General features: G+C 40.0%; 1 pseudogene; it reads left to right on the plus strand.

The window, feature by feature from the left end:
- Positions 1–3,219: 3,219 nt before the first annotated feature.
- On the plus strand, positions 3,220–4,101 carry LOC110897541 (annotated as a pseudogene).
- Positions 4,102–22,766: the final 18,665 nt, after the last annotated feature.

The raw sequence follows: 22,766 nt of genomic DNA on the forward strand, positions 1-22,766 counted from the left end.
TTGGGTACTAACGCCAAAATTATCAATATAATGACTAAAATACCCTTCCATTTTTTTTTAATTTTATCAATGTAACACCTTTAGGTACTAATACCTAATTTTATTTAAGTTTAAATCAATTTTACAAAATCAATTTTTTTATTTTCATCTTTTTATTATATCTCTTAATTAACATAAAATCTATTTATTTTTTATTTTTTTATTAGTAAATATTTATATATATATTTTTAAGAAATGATAAATAATTTAGCACGATAGAAGTTGCTCAAAATCTTAAATAATTAAAAATTCAATAGGTATAATAATAGTTGGTAATGTGCAAATAAATTATTATTAAGATATTAGGTTAAAACTCCGTGTATTACATGTGTTTAATGTCTAAAACTTAGTTTTAATTTTTTTTAATTTTAAATATATGGGATTAAATAATATAAAACCAATAACAATAATAATAAAAGACTGTATCTCATTGGTACTAAAGTGTATTCTAAGCACATAGATACACAAATAAAATAGAGACGTTATGGTTTAATCACACCGTCTCAAAATGTGGCAAATAATTGATCGTAACAAACAAATCAGATTAGATTATACATTTTTACGATTTTACTACAAAATATATTAAATTATTTGTAGTTATTTTTAAATAGTTTTTCCCGATTATGCAACATATCTTGATATATTAATTTAACTAATTTTCAAATATTATATTCGTGTGTTTTTAAGATTGCTATGGATTTTAATAGATGCTTATTATATCATTTGTTTCATTATTTAATTTAAATTTTAAAGAGTTTTTATATATTCATAATATTAGTCAGATATTTATCTAGTATTATTTAGTAATATTATTAATAAATAAATAATGGATCGGACGTTTTCTGAATTTTTTAATTTATATTTATAAATAAAAAATAAATAGATTTTATGTTAATTAAGAGATAAAAAAAGATGAAAATATAAAAAATAGATTTTTTGTAAAATTGATTTAAACTTAAATAAAATTAGGTGTTAGTACCCAAAGGTGTTATATTGATAAAATTAAAAAGAATGGAAGTATATTTTAGTCATTATATTGATAATTTTGGTGTTAGTACCTAAAGGTGTTAGAAAATTGAAACCAATAAACATAAACCTGTTTAAAAAAAAAATAATACGCAAAGGTGAAACTAGCTATAAGGCACATGATCCATCTGTGTAATCAACTATTTTTTATTTTACCAAAAACCACACAATCTTGATATCAATTAAAAGAGGTGGTGGTGTGGCAAGCGGAATGGACCCAAATTGCCGTAGTTTGGTAGGAGTTGCAGAGATTGTCGAAGAAGATGATCGGAGCTTGGTGGGAGTTGCAAAGGTTGGCGGAGTGTGGTCGGAGGTGAAAGAGTTGGGCTGAGAACATGAATGTTTTAACGGAACTCAATTACTCTTGAGGATTCAAATAGAAACTTCCATTAACGGCTTTCAAATGTTGAATAACCAACTGTGAAGTTTTGCCAGCTTGTTGCTATGTCACATGGAGTCCTATTTTAAATTCATCTACATGTCCCTTATGAAAAATAATGTAAACTTCCATTAACGGCACTCGCTGAGCCGAGCCGAGCCAAGGTAAGCTCTGGCTCGGCTCGATTATAAACCGATAGGGCAGTAAGCGAACCGAACGTTCAGCGAACAGTTCGTGAACCGTTCGGCGGGAAGTTCGTTTGTGTTCGTTCGATTAGCTTAGCGAACGAACACGAACACATGCCTCGTTCGTTCGACTGCGTTCGTGAACGTTCGGTAATATGTTCGGTTACGTTCGTTCATATTCGTTCGTGTTCGTTTGATTATATTAAAAAATAATAAACTTTTATCTATTGAAAACTTGAAACCCTATTTTTAACTTAGCTAAACTTTGGACATTCTAAACCATTTTTTGGGATAATTATGTCTAAAGTTAGTTAAACTTGATTAGTGTAGTAGACTTCTTGTGTTTTGATTTATCATTTTATGCTTGTGTTTAACTACTTATATAATGTTTAAGGATATCAATGTTTTTATTTTTTATTTTCAAGTTAAATGTCCGTTTTCGTTCATTTTTATTTGCTTGTGTTCGTTTGTGTTCGAGACCAGTGTTCACGAACTGTTCGTGAACAATGGAATTTCCTTAAGGAACGAATACGAACATAAACTTATGTTCGGTATGCGTTCGTGAACAGTTCGCGAACATGTTAATTTCCTTAACGAAATGACCTTGTTCGTGTTCGTTCGGTTCGTTTACAACCCTATAAACCGAGCTGGCTCGGCTCGGCTCGGATTTTAAACCGAGCTGAAAATCTAAACTCGAGCTCGGCTCAGCTTGGTTTGGCTAGATTTTAAAAAGAAAATTATAATATATAGCTCTCAAAATTCAGTAGCCTAAAATATTACTTAATACTTAAAAAAAAACATATTTAAAAAAGTTTATCCTAATACATTACAAGCCAAAATCTTGTTCAACAATGGAAAATAAGTTTTAAATTTCAATGAAATACAATATTAGTTCATTAGCAAGGTAATTAAGATTCAAATATGCCATGGATATCAAATTACAAGCCTAAATACATATAAACAATAACAAGTTTTTTGTAATATATTATAATGTTTATAAAAATAAATATATTATAAAGAAAATAATCCGAACTAAGCCGAGCTAATCTACCGAACGAGTCAAACCGAGCCAATTCGGCTTGTTACGAGCCGAGTCGAGCTGGCTCACTTTCTAACCGAGCCGAGCCGGCTCGGCTCACTTTCAAACCAAGCCATATCAAGCGAGCTTTTTCCGAGCTAAATCCGAACGAGCTTCAAACAAGCTCCAAGTTGCGAGCTTTTCGGACAGCCCTACTGTGAAGTTTTGTTAGCCTTTTTTTTAATATTTATTTTGCCCATATGTGAATCCTTTTTTTAATTCATCTGCATGACCCTTGTGAAAAATAACGTGTGTAATCGTCTTCAAATGTTGAATAACCCACTTGAAAAATTGTAGACTTTATGATCGTCTTCAAACTCGTTTTTTTACGTAGACACTAAAAAAAGTATGATCGTCTTCAAATTCGTTTTTTTACGTAGACACTAAAAAAAAAGTTGTAGCATAAGCACGTACGATTGAAGCGTGGGTTTTCATTTTCTTTATATATCCTCATATCCAACAGTTGGCTTGCATGATCATTAATCATTTCCATTAGTTCTGATCATCGATAATTCTTCAAGATATTCATGTCGATGAAAATTCAAGACACATTTTACATATCCCATGGACGTCCTTCTTTGTGCCTCGAAGAACAATGTATTCCTCTAGTGCATTTCCTCCAATCTTTCCAACAAAAGGTGCACCCTATTCGCCCATCTTCAATCCTTCTTATCTCCGGCCACTTTGAGACTTCGTATCCGACGGTCAACGCCGTCTCCAACGGCCCATCTGATACCATATATGATTTTGAAGGTTTTCCCGAATGTCTGAACGAGCTCAAGTATCCGGCACCAGGAGCTCCAGAACTTGCTAAGAGAGTCAAAGAGCTTCTCATGGCTTCCGGGTTCGAGCGGGTTGACGAGGATGAGAATCGAGGGCTTGACCATGGTGCGTGGTCCCCACTAAGGCTTATGTATCCAGAGGCGGATATTCCAGTTTGTCAGTTGTCTATTTAGACGGACAAAGACGCCACTTACCATTATAACATGGGTAAGGCGTTAGCACCGCTTAAAAATGAAGGGGTGCTTATTGTAGGTTCGGGTGGGACCACCCATAACTTGGAAAAGGTGCAATTTGACACCAATGTGGTGCAACCTTGGGCTCAAGAGTTTGATACATGGCTCAAAGAGGCACTAGTTGATGGAAGGTATGACGATGTTAACAAGTACAAGGAGAAGGCTCCACATGCAACCATGGTGCACCCAACGCCTGATCATTTCTACCCGTTGCATGTCGCGATGGGTGCGGCAGATGCGAATTCCAAAGGCCAGCTTATCCACCATAGCTGGGGTTGGTCTTCTCTTTCCTATGCTACGTATAAATTCATGGTCCCGTTGAACTAGCATTTTGAATGACAATTCGTATTCCTATTTTACACGGGTTATAATAAAATATTCTCTTTCTCTATGTTTGAACCGATGATTGTTAATAAATTACCAAGTGGGTTAGCCTGTTAGCCTCACATTGGTAACTTTCTATTTTAACACGTGATGTGATTGTTCAAAACTTTAATAAAATATGGCCTTTATAGCCTTGATTGGTTGAACATCTACATGGAAATCAGTCACTTACGTTTATTTGTCACTTGAAAAGAAAAGAAGAAAATAAGTTAATACCAGAAAGCAAATTTGAGCATGCATAGAGTTGAAGACTAAATGCTTTTAAATGTTCAAATAAGAGATGAACTCGAATCCTAAACGGTTAATAGTAGTAGGAAAACAAATAAAATCTAACAACTAACCACGTCTTGCTCAATGATCGCGAAGACTTAGAAAGGTCTAGGTGGAGTGACATATCTTAACATGACTTGAACACGACACGAAAAAGAAAAACAGGTTTTTGATTGGCAAACACGACTCGTTTATCAAGCGGGTCTACCCGAACATACCATGTCTCATTAATGTGCTAACCTGTACACAACCACCATTCTAATTACATGACGGTGTATTCATACAAGTCAACTAACATCATCTAAAAATAATAGCAATCTTGATTTTTTTTTCTTATTTTATTAGACTTAAAGATTTTTGATTCCTTAGAGCATTCTCATCTAAACCACTAAAATCTGTGTGGGGGGTTTTTAAAATATAAGAAGTATAAAAAGTGGTTGTGAGTGGAAGAGATAGAAAATGTTACTATTCATCTGTATATTTTGGGGGACACTGTTCACCCCCTATACTTTTTTAATATATATTGAAAGTGGTTGTGAGTGGAGGAGAGAGAAAATGTAATATATATTGAAAATGAGAGAGAAAAAGTATTTGTTTTTAGTGGAAATATATTGATATAGGAGTTGTTTTTTAGTGGAATGTATGTATATTTTTAGTGGATTGGATGTGAATGCTCTTAGACTGCGGGGTATGGTGGGGCGGGGGTTGGGCTTGGGTTGGGCATTTGTTGACACGTGGCTTGGGGTGGCAGACATGGGGCGACCCACATTTAAACAGGGTATGGTGGGGCGGGGGTTGGGGGCGTGGGTTTGGTGGGCTTCGCTAGATCTAAGCCATTGATAGTTAAATCAACGGCTAGCCCAACGGCTTCTTTGGTTTGTCCAATTAGAGCCCGCCATGTCAGCTTGGCCAGACCGCCCCACGCCCGGTATGCCCCAAGGGCCACGCCGAAACCCATGCCCACCCGGGGTGGTGGCGTGGGCGTTTTCCCCCTACCCACGCCCAAACTCCCGTCCCATACCCCGCAGTCTTAAAGTACTATTTAAAAGATTTGATGTAACTATTTAAAATAATTAAATGATTATATCTAAGCAATTATGATTGAAGTGTAACCTCAATATTTTATACAAATCTTTAGGCCATGGGGTGTGGGACTTGGATTGGGGCGTGGGTTGGGGGAAAACACCCAAGGCACCACCCCAGGTGGGCTTGGGTTTGGGACGTGGCCCTTGGGGCTTGGGTTTCAAGCCGGGCGTGGGGCGGGGAAGCAAGGTGACATGGCGGTTGCTGAGTGGCCCATTCAAAGTAGCCGTTGGGCTAGCCGTTGGGGGCTAGTTTTTAAAAAAAAAAAAAAAAGTCTTTTTTCCTTTATATATACTTACCACATTTAACATTTTTCTCACACAATATCAAACACATAAAACACAATATTACCATGACTTCTTCAAGTTATAGTGAATCGTCATCATCATCTGACGATGGTGCGGAAATATTTCTACAAACGACCGCGGCGGTGGTGAAAGCTATCGTGGAAGACGAAGACGATGAGGAAGAGACTCAACAACCTAAACGGAGGAGGAGGTACATTGCTCGTGAACGGCACATCGCTAACGATTTGTTGGTAAGCGATTACTTCTCAGCGGAACCTAAGTATGATGAAAAATGTTTAGGCGTCTTTTTCGTATGAGTAGAAACTTATTTTTAAGAATATCTAGAGATCTTGAGGAGAAATATGATTATTTCCAACAAAAACCCGATGTAACCGGGCAATTAGGATTTAGTACGTGGCAAAAGGTCACGACCGCACTTAGGCAGTTAGCGTACGGCAATAGTTCGGACATTATGGATGACTATTTAAAAATGCCTGCACGTGTAGCTAGAGAAACTCTTCACAACTTTTGTTCGTGTATTCTAGAACTTTATAGGAAAAGATATTTGAGAAAGCCCTCCTTCAGTGACATGCAACAAATATTGGAACATCACGCTGATTATCATGGGCTACCCGGGATGCTAGGTAGTTTAGATTGTATGAAATGGCCCTGGGAACTTTGTCCTACCCAATGGCAAGGCGCTCACACTAGTGGATTTCACGGGGTGCCAGCCATCATGCTTGAAGCGGTTGTGTCCCAAGATCTTTGGATATGGCATGCGTTCTTTGGTATACCAGGTTCACATAATGATATTACCATCATAAACCACTCGCCTCTTTTCAATGATCGGGTAAATGGTATAGGACCCAAAGGAACTTTCTTTGTAAACGGGATTGAGTACATGTACGGGTACTACCTAGTTGATGGGATTTACCCAGAGTGAGGGGTTTTCGTAAAATCGTTCACAAGACACGGTACCTCAGATCCAAAGAGATTAAAGTTTAACAGGGTCCAGATGGCTGCACGTAAAGACGTCGAGCGAGCATTCGGTGTTTTGAAGAAAAGGTGGAGAATATTGGCAATGCCTTGTCGACTATGGGACAAGGATCAAATTGGAAACGTGATGTACACATGTATCATTCTTCACAACATGATTTTGGAGGATGAAGGTAGAGCGGTCGTAACCTACTATGATGATGATGACCCCCAACCAGGTAACGTAACAGACGAAAATAAAGCGGCAAATGAATTTTTAATAAAGTCAAGGGATATACATCAGAACCTTCGAGCTGATTTGGTGGAACATGTTTCAACGATTCCTGGGTTCGAAACCGACGAAGATGACGAAGAATAACTGTTTTTTATTTTGATAATTATTATGTATGTTTATGTATTTTTTTTTATAAAAAATATGTATGTTTATTTTTTATGTAGTTATAAATATAAATATATATTAAAAAAATGTTGATGTGGCTATGCCACCCGCCCAGCCACGCCCAACCCAAGCCCCAACCATACCCCTTGAAACCTTGGCTTTGGGTTGAGAATATTCAACATCCACGTGTCACCAAATGCCCAGCCCAAGCCCCAACCCAAGCCCCACCATACCCCATGGTCTTATATCCAGTTGACTTCCATTATCAGAGGCCGGGTCGATAGGCGTAGTATTTTAGACAAATGTCTATGGCCATCAAAAAATAAGGGCCTTTAATTTTTTTATGTAGTATATATATATATATATATGTGTATGTGTATTTGACCCAAATAAACAAACACATAAATGGTCTGAATCCAAAATGTGAAGGATTATTAGCCAAATCCCTTTTTTCTTGAATCCATAAGTCACCAGGTCCCCTTTTTCCCTTTTTCTTTTTGAACGCAATCATGCATCCTCCCGCTGATGGGGAGAAACTGTGGGTAATCAATTGCTGTCGATGGTGCGATTTACAATTGATCGTTAACCACAAAAAAAAAAACAATTTTGTGATTTGATATTCATGATTTTACGACTTGATTTTGTGATTTGCTATTGCCGTTTGATATTTTTTTAAGTACAAGTTTCACAAGGGTTCCAATTTTATACTTCGCTTAGGGCCTCAAAAAACGTTCGATCGACCTGATAATTAGTTTCATTTGTTTGGGTAATCAAGAATTCAAATGAAGATAATTAAAGACATGTTTTACATATCCCATGACCCCCGTCTTTATCCATTGATGAATTGTGTATCCATCTGAGGCATGTCCTTCAATCCTTTCAGCAAAAGGTGTACCCTCATCGCCCTCTTTAATCCTCCTTATCTCCGATCACTGGCGAGAATCTCACAGGCATGGAGGCATTGGGCTAAATGACTTGGCTGCCTTTTATTGGTGGGTGGTATTTGACGACGAGGATCCCCGCTTAGGCTTCTCGTCTGGGCTCATCGCCCTAGATTGGTGGCTGGGCTCGAGCCCACTTGTGTCTTTCTCGGTATGTTTAGTTGGTTTGAGTGGGTCATGTCCTGATAAGCCCACTCTTGGATCGGCCCATTAGGGCTATGGCCCAAATGTCTCACTATATAAAGAGAACTCCCTTCTCCAAGAAGGGGCAGAACATATTTTCCCCACAAAAAAGGTTACTTCTCCCTCTCATATCCAATATCTCTGCTCCCTCTTCCTGGATATATACATTTTACTTGCACTTATAATTATCATTGCCATACATGATACTGACTTAAGCGTCGGAGTGCCCACGGGGTGAACCCCCTCGGGCCCTCTAACTAGATCTACCTGTGGCTGCAGCCCAAGACCCGACATCCCTCAAGAGGAACCGTCACCGTGACGACGGGAGGATGAACCTGAACCGGAGGTCACCGAATCTAAGGTTAGTACCGCCAAACCCTCTGAACGACTTCAGGGATTTGGGGATTCGACATTGGCGCCATCCGTGGGACCGAGTACAAGCGTGTCTCGGTCTCTTCATATGAACGGTCGATCTGTGATTCTCGTGTGCTCAACATGCTTCTAAGATCTGCATTCATCTCCCTCTAACAGGTTCCACATCTCATAACATGCTTAATATAAATGACCTTTGAGTATCTAGAAATTGGCTTATATCACCAGATCTTGAAAAACTTTATTTTCACACCCAAAAGTGAGATCTGCAAAGTATATCCTTTGAGCATAGATCTATTTTTAACACATCAAAACTAAGGAGAGTTAAATGGAAGTCTTACAATATGAGTGGTTGGTCACCGTGTAAAAACTCACCAAAGGCAAAAACGAGGCTTTTCATTAAACCATGTTATAACAAAAAAAAAATCAAAGGTACAGTATATGTGCCAATGCTTACAGTACAATTATGCAAGCTTTTTCTCAAACAAAAAGATACACTTCTGGTGAAAGTTTATAGATATGCATGAGGAAATTTTCCTCTGGAATCATGTGCTGATTAGAATATATTTAAATGTCAAAACATTTTCGTGTGACGGAAATGCTTAAAAGTTACACTTGGATGATAAAGACGTGAATTTTTTCATTGCCTTTTGTTGCCCACTTTTCATGATCAAAGTAGGGAAGTGGAAATATACTTCCCTGAAAACAGAAAACCTCTTTGAAACAAAGTTACAACTATCATCGCATAAAGTGCAAGTGTGTGGTGCACAACCTTCCCCAGGACCTTTCTCAGGCCCTTCGGCCAAGGTCCTTCCCTAGGACCTTCCTCAGGCCCTTCGACCAAGGTCCTTCCCCAGGACCTTTCTCAGGCCCTTCGGCCAAGGTCCTTCCCCAGGACCTTCCTCGGGTCCTTTCGCAGGGTCCTCTCTCATGCGCTTCGGCCAAGGTCCTTCCCCAGGACCTTCCTCGGGCCCTTTCGCGGGGCCCTCCTCTCACAGGCCCTTCCTTAGATCCTTTCACCAGGTCCTTTTCTAAATCCTAACACTTGTGCAAGGCCCTCCTTCGAAGTCTTGCGTCGTGCGCCACTTCTAGACACAAATTTATTGTTCCCATTACAACGTTGTTAGGGTACGTATGTCACACCCCCAAAATCCACACGCGGAGTACCACCGCTTGGGAGCGTGACTGACCAGGATCAAGCCATCAATCATATTGAACATAGCATAATATAATAAGAAATTCATAAACCCAATTCAATACAATTGATGTTCCAACAAAACACAGTTTAAGTAGCGGAAGCAAGTAAGTAACCCAACATAGTTAATAGTTTTAAATGTCATAACAGTTCAACGTAGTAATCACGATCCTTGTCCACAACGACCGCGCCTCCAGTGCAAGCTCCATAAGTACCTAAGGACCTGCAAGGCATGCAGCAACGAGTCAACAACTAGTTGAGCGAGTTCACAGTTAACAGTTCAGTAATAGTATAGTGTGAGTAGTAGTTTGTTCGTTCGTTATGTCATGTATCGTATTAGTTTCCATCGCGGCCTCCCAGGCAGGTATGCGAAGGTATTAGGGGATGTTCATCCCGAGTATTCTAGACTAGGTTTATCTGTATCGCGGCCTACCAGGCAGGTGTGCGAAGATTAGTAAATTTCAGTTCGCGGCCTTCCAAAGGCAGGTGTGCGAAGTCAGTCATAATATCGCGGCCAACCCTTGGCAGGTGTGCGAAGATCAGTTCAATAAGTGTTACTAGTCTAGTCGTAGTTCTATCAGCGAAGTATATACAATAGTTCATCAAAACCCATTCCCACCGGGAACCCCATGCCTTGGCTGTGTGAACTCACCTTGGTTTGCTCGGTATGTTATTGCTTCTAGGGTTTATTAATCTCTAAGTCCGTTACACACGACCTAGGATACATTGCACATGATTCATTCAATTAGGGTTTACAATCCTCGATATTCAAGCAACGGTGCTTTGTGTGTTTATTGTGTACACGATGATATCACATAGAATGTCCATGTATGCAGGATCGTACAGTTGCATTCAACTTCATACAAGCATATATCGTATCATACAGTTATAAGCAGAGTGAACAGTAGCATGAGATCATATACAAATCATACTGTGAGCTTTTACATGCATTTCACTTGTAAAGTCCAGGCAATTAGTATGTAAACAGGATAAAATCATGTTTAGTACGTAATCAGGATAACAATCATGTTTCATTCACAACAACTTGACATATCAGCACAACAGAAGATTAGATCGCATTCTAGGTTAATAAATTCGGACCTCTAAGGTTTCATAGATGAAACTCGGACATAAGCTCATTTGAAAAGTCGGACCGTGGGGGTGTGGGGGTTTAAAGTCGGACAAGGGAAGGGGAGTAAAAACTCGGACCCCATCATACACACTTAAGGAAGTTCGGACATGGGTAAGGGGTCACAAAGGTCGGACGTTTGATTGGCATAAACTCGGAGCTTAGGTCATGAAACTCGGACCTAGATATGGAATGAAACTCGGTCAGCATGTGCTTGTCAAAACTCGGACAACCACATTATAGTAAAACTCGGACCAATGAACTTTTTCCTAAGAGAAACTCGGACAACCTTAGTCTTACAAAAAAACTCGGACTACCCCTTGTAACTCAACAGAAGTTCGGACCTCTATTATGTTTATGAAACTCGGACAGTGGGGGGGGGGGGCTTCTCCTTCATAAAAGTCGGACATATATCACATTTATTAAGAACTCGGACCCCTTTTGCTTTGTTTGAAACTCGGACCCTCTACAAGCTTAAAAGGTCGGTCATGTTTTCAACTCACAAAACTCGGACCATGAGAATCATATAAGAACTCGGACAATGTTGCAAGGGTTAAAACTCAGACAATTTCATTAGGGTTACAAAACTCTGACACTAAGCAACACGTGAATTTCAATCATCGCACAGAGTCCAAAGAATTAAATCCGTTACGTTTCTTATTTGCATACGATCAAAACCCTAAACTCATCACTTTTGCATAGCAGGAATCACTTTAACAGTTAACCACTTCATACTACCAAGCATATTTTGCCATCAAACAATGATTTTACGACTAACCATTAACATAACACGATAATCAAGATTCAATTCAGCAAATACAGGACCATCATATCAAGAACTAGGGTTTGCAAGAATTACAAGAATCAAGAGTTGATATCAATCAAATAATCAACAAACAATCATTACAATTACCTTGTGTTGATCCTAGAGAAAGAGAGGAATCAAACTTGTGATGTCTTGCCAATGATTTGGTGATGATTGCCAGAGAATTGTGAACTACGTGCTTGGATTTTTGTGTGTGTGGTTTAGTGAAGGATTAGGGTTAAGTATAATTAACTTTTCACTAATTGCTCAATACACCCTGAATTACTTTATTTTACGCAATTACACCATCTCATAACAATTTCACAATTCCACCACCAAGTTCACATATTTGACAAGTCTTTCACAATTAACACATAATCATGCATAATCACACAATACGATTCATTTCATCAAAACGTACATAATTCCATAGCAATTTATTTGTGCAAATAATCAACTAAACAATACATGATCGTGCAATAAATGCAAAATAGAAATTTTGGAAATTCGAGTTGTCACAACGTAGGCTACCTCCCTTAATGATATGATGGCAACACGTCTTCACAAAATAAAACATGAGGCACAAGTGCTTGTACACACATCATAACATGTTTAACGCATAGAGAAATTAACCCCTGGTATGATTTATCGTTTGAAAGTGTTTTTGTGGCAAATATCAAATCATGAACATGAACAACACAAAAAGCTATTAGCCACGACCTACGGGACAGGTCGACAAAGGCTAATATTGGACTGGATAATGTGCACCAGAGAAACAAGGCATGATCTTTAGAAAGGCATTGAAGAATAGTGATCACCTTAAACATCCTTAAACAAGGATATAGCTTCGGGTAGGAGGAAAGTGACACAGCATTAGTGAAAGCAAGAAATACCTTTGTGCAACATTAAACTGAGGGACTAATATGTCTAGGGGGATATTGTGGGACAGAGTTTTTGCTAACCTCGGGCTACTCTCATTCAACAAAGAATCATATGCTAATCTGCCGGATACATCTATCGGCTATATCTTTGCGTGCTATCATGTCTCGGATAAAGACATCACTCATTATAAGTGATTATGATTTAGAAGACTTTCAATACTCATCAAAAGTAACTATATTCCTTATTCACAACCGATGGTCTAGACGCTCAGGCTAAAGGACATTTGGACGATCAAGGAATGAATAAGGAAGTTCCCACAACTTATTTTATAAGTTCAGTATTACCAACTACGTTTGACAACACTGAACTGGGGAGCTAGCATGGTATAACACCATTGGGTCCTACATTGAAGACTTCTCGAAAGGATCTTTATTTTTGTATTACCTCCTCCGAAAAGGATTAAGCCCCTCCATAAGTTCTCACGTTCGAAGATCTCAACAACAAAAAAAGGGGAGGAAGGAGGGGGAAGAGGGCATGGACTGCCTTACTAATTTCTTCCTTGAAGAAAGGAAAATCCTGGGTTATGTATTTGGCTCCTTCCCTGAAGAAAAAAGAATTAGAGGATCACGTTATCAATCCTTCACTTGAAGAAATGAGGAGTCTGGGCTACGTCGTTGGCTTCCCTCCTCAAGGCGAAAGAATCGTCGGATTACGTTATTAGCCCTTAAGGAAAATCCAGATGCTCCCTCTCTTGAAGAAGGAAAGAACCTGAGCAGGACAATCCGCGAGATAAGTTCCCAACACTTATACTCTATACCTTAGGTGGAAGTGACCTCCTCCCATCAACTACCATCTACAAAGATTCTACAGAAAAAAAAGAGAAACCTTAGCAAGTGCATCTTCGCTTTAAGGGAAAGGGAAATCCCCCTACGATCTGTCGTGCTCAAGAAACCCTTATCTGTCGGAACAAAACGATATCCTCTCCTAAAAGCTAAAGCGGTTCGATAGTCACTTCCGTCAACAAGAAAATCCCTCCTCTTGTGGATAAGGTACCTCAGCAGTCGCTTCCAAGAACAGGAACATATATTTCCCATGGAATTAAGTCCAGGAAAAGTTCATTCCAAGAATATGAAGAATATCCCATTCTCTGGGATCAAGTATTTTAGAAGTCCCTTTCATAAAACAGGAACATACCCCTTCCTCGGGACTATGTCTTGAAGAAACTCCTTCCAAGAATAGGAAGGAACATATCCCTCCAGCGGGATCCAGTCTTAAAGAAGCCCCTTCCAAGAATAGGAAGGAACACATCCCTCTAGCGGGATCCAGTCTTAAAGAAGCCCCTTCTAAGACTAGGAAGGAGCATATCCCTCCAGCGGGATCCAGTCTTAAAGAAGCCCCTTCCAAGAATAGGAAGGAACACATTCCTCCAGCGGGATCCAATCTTAAAGGAACTCCTTCCAAGAATAGGAAGGAACATATCCCTCACACGAGATTCAGCCTTGAAGAAGCTCCTTCCAAGAATATGAAATGAGGAAGTACAGGGGCCGTTCGGTCATTAATCAAAAGTTGAATTGAATGAAAATACAAGAGGAATGTGGGAGGTAATTAAAGTGGGAGTAAATGAGTCAGGGATCCAATGTGTCATTATTTGAAACTTAAATGTGAGAGGTAATTAAAGTGGGAGTTTCATGATGGGGATTAGTATATCTGAGGATTAAGTCTTGGAGGAGCCACCTCTGAAAAAATGAGGATGTCCCCCCTATGTGATTAGGGGTCTCGTAAGTCTCTTCAACAAATAGGAACAAGTTTCTCCCAAGAAAAGGACGGTATCCCCTCCCATGGGATTAAGTATTGCAGAAGTCTATTCAACGAACAGAAGTGCACCCGGCTACGGGATCAAGTATTGGTAAAGTTCCTTCTAAGGACGGGAAAGTACATCCCTGGGATTTGATATATGAGAAAAATCCTCCTTGAAATTTCTCACCTGAACAACTTATTCAAAAAAAAAACGGGGGGGGGGGGGGGGGGAGCCCCCTTGACAAGGGACTTTGAATCTGAAGAATCCTTTCCTTGAAAAGAAAAGATCTCCGCCACAGGTCTGTGTTTTAGAAAGTATCTCTCCAAAGAAGAGGAGCCCCATCTCGGGGTCGCATACGTTTAAAGAAGTCTCTCCAAGAGTAGAGGGTTGCACATTCCATGGGCACCCATTTTTAGAGAATTACAACACCCCTCAGGGGAGGAAAGAGCCCTTAACAAGGACTCACATAGGAAGTTTCCCTTTACATAACAAGTGTTTTTAAAGGCCTCATAAAACCCCTCCAAAAGGAGAAGATGCCACCCCTCCTTGAAGAACAAAAAACCTGAACGGTTTGAGGACCTTGCTAACGGGTCAAACAGGATCATCTAGGCAGACGTGCCGAACGATCTTACAATAAAATGAACATGTACATAGGCATACAGACATACCGCCTTAATCAAAACAAGGCAAAGCCCGGCCGTGGGGCTAGGACTAAGTCGACTACGTCCAAAAAACGCCAAAGCAGGCACATGAAAGTCTAAGTGGCCCAAACGCCATTTGACAACAGGCCCAACAGAAGCTTCAACAACTTAAAACAAGTTACAAAGCGGGCCTAGGCAAAGCCTTTACAACTTGAGCAAGTTACGAAGCAAACTATAGAAAGCTTTAACAACCCAAGCAGGTTACGAAGCAAACTTGTACAAAGCTTTAACAACTCAAGCAAGTTACGAAGCAAACTTATATAAAGCTTTAACAACTTAAACGGGTGACAAAGCAAACTTATATAAGGCCTTAACAACTTAAACGAGTGACAAAGCAAACTTATATAAGGCCTTAACAACTTAAACGAGTGACAAAGCAAACTTATATAAAGCTTTAATAATTTAACGAGTGACAAAGCAAACCTATATAAAGCTTTAACAGCTTAAACGAGTGATAAAGCAAACTATAGAAAACTTTAACAACCCAAACAGGTTACGAAGCAAACTTGTACAAAGCTTTAACAACTTAAACCAGTGACAGAGCAAACTTATATAAAGCTTTAACAACTTAAACGAGCGACAAAGCAAACTATAGAAAGCTTTAGCAACCCAAACACGTTACAAGGCAAACTTATAGAAAAGTTTTAACAACTCAAGCAAGCTACAAAGCAAACTTATGCAAAGTTTCAAACGAGTCACAAAGCGGGTCTATACAAAGCTTTAACAACTTAAAAAATACAGAGCGACCCATAGAAAGTCTTAACGGCTTAAACAGGGTACAAAGAAAATTCATGAGAAAGTTTTAACAGTTCAAGCAATACAAAAACCCTCATTAGAGGAACACAATACAAAGAGTACAACACGGTAAACAAGGCATCCCGGTCGATGCCCTTTGAGAAATTACTCTCGAACGAGTACTCTGATCGAAATGCATCTAAGAAGTATATGCAAAGATGGTCTAAATAGCATAAACGCTATAAAAAAGCACTATCGAACAAGTGCATTGGAAAAAATGCCTTCAAGGAGGCATAAATTAAAGTAAGGTATTGTGCTATCCTACTTAAGGGGTCGCCTGGATATTTTAAGTACTAAATGCAAGGTCATCCCAAGGACAACAAAGTAGATTGGTTTGGCATGACGTGCCTTAGACTAAGCTTACCCGACGGATAGGGGGAACGGTTGAAGGGCGGATAACGACCCGCCTAGATTGTCAGGGACTGGAACAAGTCCTGCGCCCATTCATGAGTGAATAGACTGGGACTAAGGATGACTTGACGACGAGGATCCCTGCTTATGCTCCTCGTCTGGGCTCATCGCCCTAGATTGGTGGCTGGGCTCGAGCCCACTTGGGTCTTTCTCGGTATGTTTAGTTGGTTTGAGTGGGCCATGTCCTGATAAGCCCACTCTTGGATCGGCCCATTAGGGCTATGGCCCAAATGTCTCACTATATAAAGAGAACTCCCTTCTCCAAGAAGGGGCAGAACATATTTTCCCCACAAAAAAGGTTACTTCTCCCTCTCATATCCAATATCTCTGCTCCCTCTTCTTGGATATATACATTTTACTTGCACTTATAATTATCATTGCCATACATGATACTGACTTGAGCGTCGGAGTGCCCACGGGGTGAACCCCCTCGGGCCCTCTAACTAGATCTACCTGTGGCTGCAGCCCAAGACCCGACATCCCTCAAGAGGAACCGTCACCGTGATGACGAGAGGACGAACCTGAACCGGGGCTCACCGAATCTAAGGTTAGTACCGCCAAACCCTCTGAACGACTTCAGGGATTTGGGGATTCGACAGTATTTGAGATAGTTTTGATTGCTTGATTGATTTAAAAAAATAGCGGGCTACTTTCAAGCCCCTTCCACTCCCGAGTTTTTTTTTACAACGCCACCCATGGCCGGCCCTTAGGGTGGGCGGGGAGGACCACCGGCCAGGGCCCGATAATTCGAAGGGCACGTTATTTAAAAGAAATTGATATGTAAATATAAAAATAAATAAACTAATAGGGTATACTCATACAAACAAATTTGACTCACCTACAAAACTATTTTTATGGTTTAGATTAGTTATTAGCTCATTGTCATTAGTTTTAAACCTTTTATGAGCCCAATATTCAATTTCATTAAGGCCTAAGGGCATTTTTCAAGCTCGAACAGGGTACATAAATTCTCAGAGCCGGCCCTGACGCTAGGGACGGACCCACATGATGCGGGTCGGGATCCACGGACCCCAATGTTTTTTTAAAAAAATAGTAGAACCAATATGTTAAATTTTTCAAGGACCACATAAAATAAATTAGTTGGACCCCATAGTATTAAAAACAAAGATGGTATGGTGGTAAATCTCCTTGTGTTCCAACAAGTAGGTCTCAAGTTCAAGTCTTACATCTCTTATCAAAATTAAACTAGTGTTTTAAAACACCACAACCACCCATTGATCCTCTAAATTGCTTTTTTAAAATGATAAATTCAATGTCTCCGAATGATTTTATTTCATACTAGTCTAAGTACCCGTGTGTTACACGGGTGGCTAAACAGGAAAATTAAGCCCTTTAAAATTGTGAAGTAAAAATTATAATTTTATAAACGTTGAAATATTAACGAAAATGTTAGAGAGTACATGAAATAATTGAAATAAATGAATAGGACAAAAAAATCACAACTTATTGAAGATCTCTTTATAAACAACTTTATATATACCAATAGCATCGAAATTGACAACGGCTTCATCAACATAGACCATCGCCGTCAAACAAACGGAGGAAATCCACATGGAAGAAAGATTCGGCAACCGAGTAGTGTCTTACTGGTTAGAGGGAGTGCATTAGCGATTCTTCTTTTCGTCATTAGCGATTCTTCTTTTCGTCATTTGCTGAGCGGTGGTGGCTATGTTCTCTCTCTACGTGTGTACCAGATATATATTAATTAAGATGAAAGTTGAGCTGTAAAATTAAAAGCTAAATGGCACAATTTAAAAGCAACTATAATAGCTACTGTACTCTTATGAGAAAGACTAAAGTGTATAATTTAAATATATTTATAATTTCATGAATAAAGGCTATTAAGGAGCATCAACCATACTATCTTTCGGTTTGTAAAGAAATGAAAATGTACTTGCACTTGATGTTCATCCAAAATGAAATCCGTAAAGGTTTGTAAGAGGTCAAAAATAGCTTTCATTATTACTTCACAAGTTCACATTGTTGATCCGAAGTTAAATTACCATTACCATTACCAACAGGTTTTAAGAAGCAAATGTCAAGAGGCATTAGATCCCATCACCAAGCTTCCACAATTACTTCATCATACACTTTCGCTTCCCTACCTCAAATGAAAGTACAATATAACATATGACTTATAAAGCAAATAAAATTAGGCAACTATAACTCTAAAAGACTAAATTATTAGGCAACTAATTCTCTAAAGACTAAATTATGTGACTCGCACTTAAATATGATTTATTTCATTTGTGACACCTCGGATCTTTCCGGATAACCTTTTGATGTAACAAACGTGTACGTAATCGACTAACAGTAAAAATGTATGAAAAACTATTTGTTATTATGTGTTATATGCCGATTTGCTTATGTGTATGTATATATATATGTATAAGTGTTATATATGTAAACCGAAACCTCGACCCGACTCGAGACCCAGAATGGTCTCGAGTGAACAAGTGACTTGGGCCGTTTGGGCCTTGTAACCGAGAACCCAACCCGGAAACCCTTAGCCCAACTCGGTACACTATATAAACCCAACCCCACCTCCCTTAGCCATTTTACACACTCCCTTCTCACACTCTCATCTCTCACACAAAACCCTAAAGTTCTAGCAACCAAGACCACTCTTCTCATCCTTCTCCTTCTTCTCGGGTTCAACCAACATCAAGAACATACTCGGCTTTAGCTCGGAACCGCCAACCGGAAGCTCATTCATCGATCCATCATACCCGCACATCTTGAATCTATAACCGGTTAGTGGTTTTAGCTCTTTCTAGATGTTCATGTGTTAATAAGGTCACTAGGACAAATATGTGTTATGTGTTACTATGATTCTTGTGTATGGATGATGTTTGTTTGACATGTGTGTGTGGATCAAAATGTGTTAAATGGGTAACCGGTTAGTGTTTGGGCTTTTATATGATCCTTATTGGTTTGTGCTTGTTAATGTTGATGATTAAAAAGATGTTTGTGTGTATCTCGGTTTGTTAGAAAGTTTAGATGGATTGTGATCATTATAAATGTATGTTTCGGATACGTGCAAATTGCTTGAATAATTATATCAAGGGCTTGATTATGAGGTTTTAAGTGCACGGTTTTGGGTTTTAGTAATATGTCTTTGTTTGAATGATTTTCAGTTTATTGCTTGAATGTTATGTAAAATGATGATGAACATGAAGAACAATTTGAATGCCTTTGAAATATTTTGAAATGTGTATATTTGATCTGTTTTGGCTAATGATCAGACAAACAAACATGTTTTAGTGGAAATGGTACAACATTTACATGAAAATGCAATTTCATTGGATAGTACAAGTCTGCAGGTTCTAGAAGGGATTGCCATGCAAGTTATCACGGTTGCGAGTCGCAACCTTTGGTTGCTACTCGAAACCACGCGTGACCAGTCGAAACCTCCCAGTTGCGAGTCGCAATCAGCATGCATCAAACCTGGTTGCGAGTCGCAACCACACCTGCTAAGTCGCAATCTCCGGTTACGAGTCGTAACCAAAACATGACGGACCGAGACCGCAGCTGCGAGTCGCAACCTCGGTTGCGAGTCGCAACCACCTTAGTTTCGACTGGGCTGTTTTATGTTATTGGGCCTTGACTGTTTGTCTTGTTGTTTTGGGCTTCATCTGTTGGGCCTCCTATTGACTGGACTTCATTCTGATCTGCTACTGTATGTACATATGTTACTGTTTGTAGTTCTGCCTGTTAACTGTTTGTATACGTGCATGCTATACGTGTTTACTTGTACCCGACTTGACCCATATTTGGTAACCATGTTAGGACGTGGTGACCAACACACTTAACCAAGTAACGTATCATACCGAGCAACCCAAGGTGAGTTCACAACTTAAAAGCATGCGTCCCGGTGGTTTGGGACACGAGACTAAAACAACCCTATCCCCTTGTAAAGGGGATACCGTCTACACTCCTTCCCTAGTTATTGGGAAACAAACTTACTTTATCTTCCCTTGTATTGGGAAACCTTTTTAGTTAATTTCTGTTTATACGGATTGCAACTAACGGCACTAAACGCAACTCTATCACTCAAGTCCCTACTACATAATACCGATTAGTCGCCGGTGCCAGGCGAACGGGTTATTAGTTGATAGCGCTATTTAGGTTTTACCAGCCTCACACCGTGCCATGGTATGGGATCGGTCGTGAACTAATGTACTCAGGCATCCGTCAATGATGATAGAACATTGACATCGGGGCATCCTGCGGAAACGCAAACGGTTACCTAGTGTTCGGTATTGGAAAAACAGTTTAGTCGCTAACTTTTGGGGTAGCTCCCCATGGCATGTATAAACGGATAAATTAACTGGTGAAACAAGTTTTTGGTAATTAAAACTGGACAACTAGTGAACTCACTCAGCATTATTGTTGACCCCTTACTGCATGCTTTGCAGGTGGCCAGTGACTGGAGCAGCTGCTTGGGATGTGTAGTGGTCGTCGGCCCGTATGTTGGGCATTTATCATGTCTACCTTTTGAACAATGTTTAAAACTGTTAATTATGCTTCCGCTACATTTTACTCTGAACTTAAGACTTTGAACTTTAAACTTAACACCGGCTAATCGTATGGTTAGTAAGTATTGCTTTTGTTATCAACTTAGTTATTCAGTATAATTGGTGGCTGGATCCTGGTCAGTCACGCCCTCGAAGCGGGTGTTATCCGCAGGTGGATTTTGGGGGTGTGACAGATTGGTATCAGAGCCATTGGTTATAGTGAACTTGGTTTTAAAAAGGGGAAAAAAAAAATCTTTTTGAGAAAAAAAAAAAAAAAAAAAAAAAACCAGACTATAACCCGTGACTCGTGACGACACTACACTCCAAGTACAAGGCTCGACTTATCTGACCTCATAGCTCGGACCCATAGTTACTAGCTTGATTGTCTTATGCTTTCCGTTTTGCTATACGTACTAGTTTGCCTGAATAGATAGATACATCTTCTCTCTTCTATCTTATTCTCGCTATCACGCACTCATACTATGTTTTCTGGTTATGAAGACAATGAGTGGACGCGGACGAGGAAACGTCAACATGACCCCGGCTCAGTTCACTAGCCTGCTCAACACCGTGGCCGCAGCTTTCGCAGCTCACCCGATAGGTCAGCCTGCACCTGTGCAACCACGTGTTTGTACCTTCAAGACCTTTATGGATTGCAAGCCTCTTCCTTTCAATGGCACGGAGGGTGCCATAGGCCTTCTGCACTGGATTGAGAAGGTCGAAGCTGTTTTTGCTGTCTGTGAATGCCCAACTGCTAATTGGGTGAAGTTTGCTACTGGTACTCTAGAGGGAAGCGCACTTTCATGGTGGAAAGCGCAAATTCAAATGCTTGGTCTAGAGACTGCTAACGCTACTGCGTGGGAAGATTTCAAGGATATGATCAAGGAAGAGTACTGTCACAGGGATGACATCCACAAGCTGGAGAATGAGTACTATGAACTCAAGATGGTTGGGTCAGAGATTGAGGCCTACACCAAGCTGTCCAATGACTATGCTGCTCTTTGTCCAAACATGTCTCGACCTATGTATCGAAGGATCGAACTGTACATCAAGGGTCTGGCTCCAGAAATTCGAAGCCATGTAACTTCAGCCAACCACACTACCATTCAGCCGATCGTTCGACTTGCTCACAAACTCACTGATCAGGCTGTGGAAGAGGGCAGGTTGCCCAAAAGGATCAGTGCTGCGGAAGGAAGTTCTAGTGATGGCAAACGAAAGTGGGATGGAAATCAGGGCAAGGATGCTAACCCTACTCAAGCCCCAGCTCAGCAAAGGAAAACTGACAACAACAAGGGCGCTCAGCAACAGGGTGGCTACCGGGGAAACTACCCTAAGTGCAACAAGTGTAACAGGCACCACAATGGGGCATGTAACAAGGGTCAGTGTCAGCGATGCCACAAGATGGGGCACGAAGCCAAGGATTGTAGAAGTCAGTTCCCGGCAAGGCAAAATCAGCAACAACCCCAACAGCAACAGCAGCAGGGAAACAACAGAGCATGTTTTAAATGCGGGGCAACAGGACACATGCGAAAGGATTGCCCTGAACTGAATCAGAATCGCAACAATCAGGGAGCTGGGAACAATGAGCAAAACAACAATGCTGGAAATGCAAGGGGCAGAGCTTTCGTGATTGGAGCTGGAGAGGCTAGGAACGATCCCAACGTCGTGGCGGGTAAGTTCCTACTTGATGATCATTATGTTTCTGTGTTATTTGATTCCGGTGCCGATGCCAGTTATGTATCCCTTCGCATTAGTAAGAAACTTAAGCATTCGCCCGCATTATTAAGTTCTAAGCATATCGTCGAGATAGCTAATGGCAAGAACATCGAGGCCACGCATGTGATCCATGACTGCACCCTAGAATTGTCTGGCCATACGTTTAGTATCGATCTTT

The sequence above is a fragment of the Helianthus annuus genome, chromosome 13 (genome assembly GCF_002127325.2).
Source record: "Helianthus annuus cultivar XRQ/B chromosome 13, HanXRQr2.0-SUNRISE, whole genome shotgun sequence".
NCBI classification, from domain to species: Eukaryota; Viridiplantae; Streptophyta; class Magnoliopsida; order Asterales; family Asteraceae; genus Helianthus; species Helianthus annuus.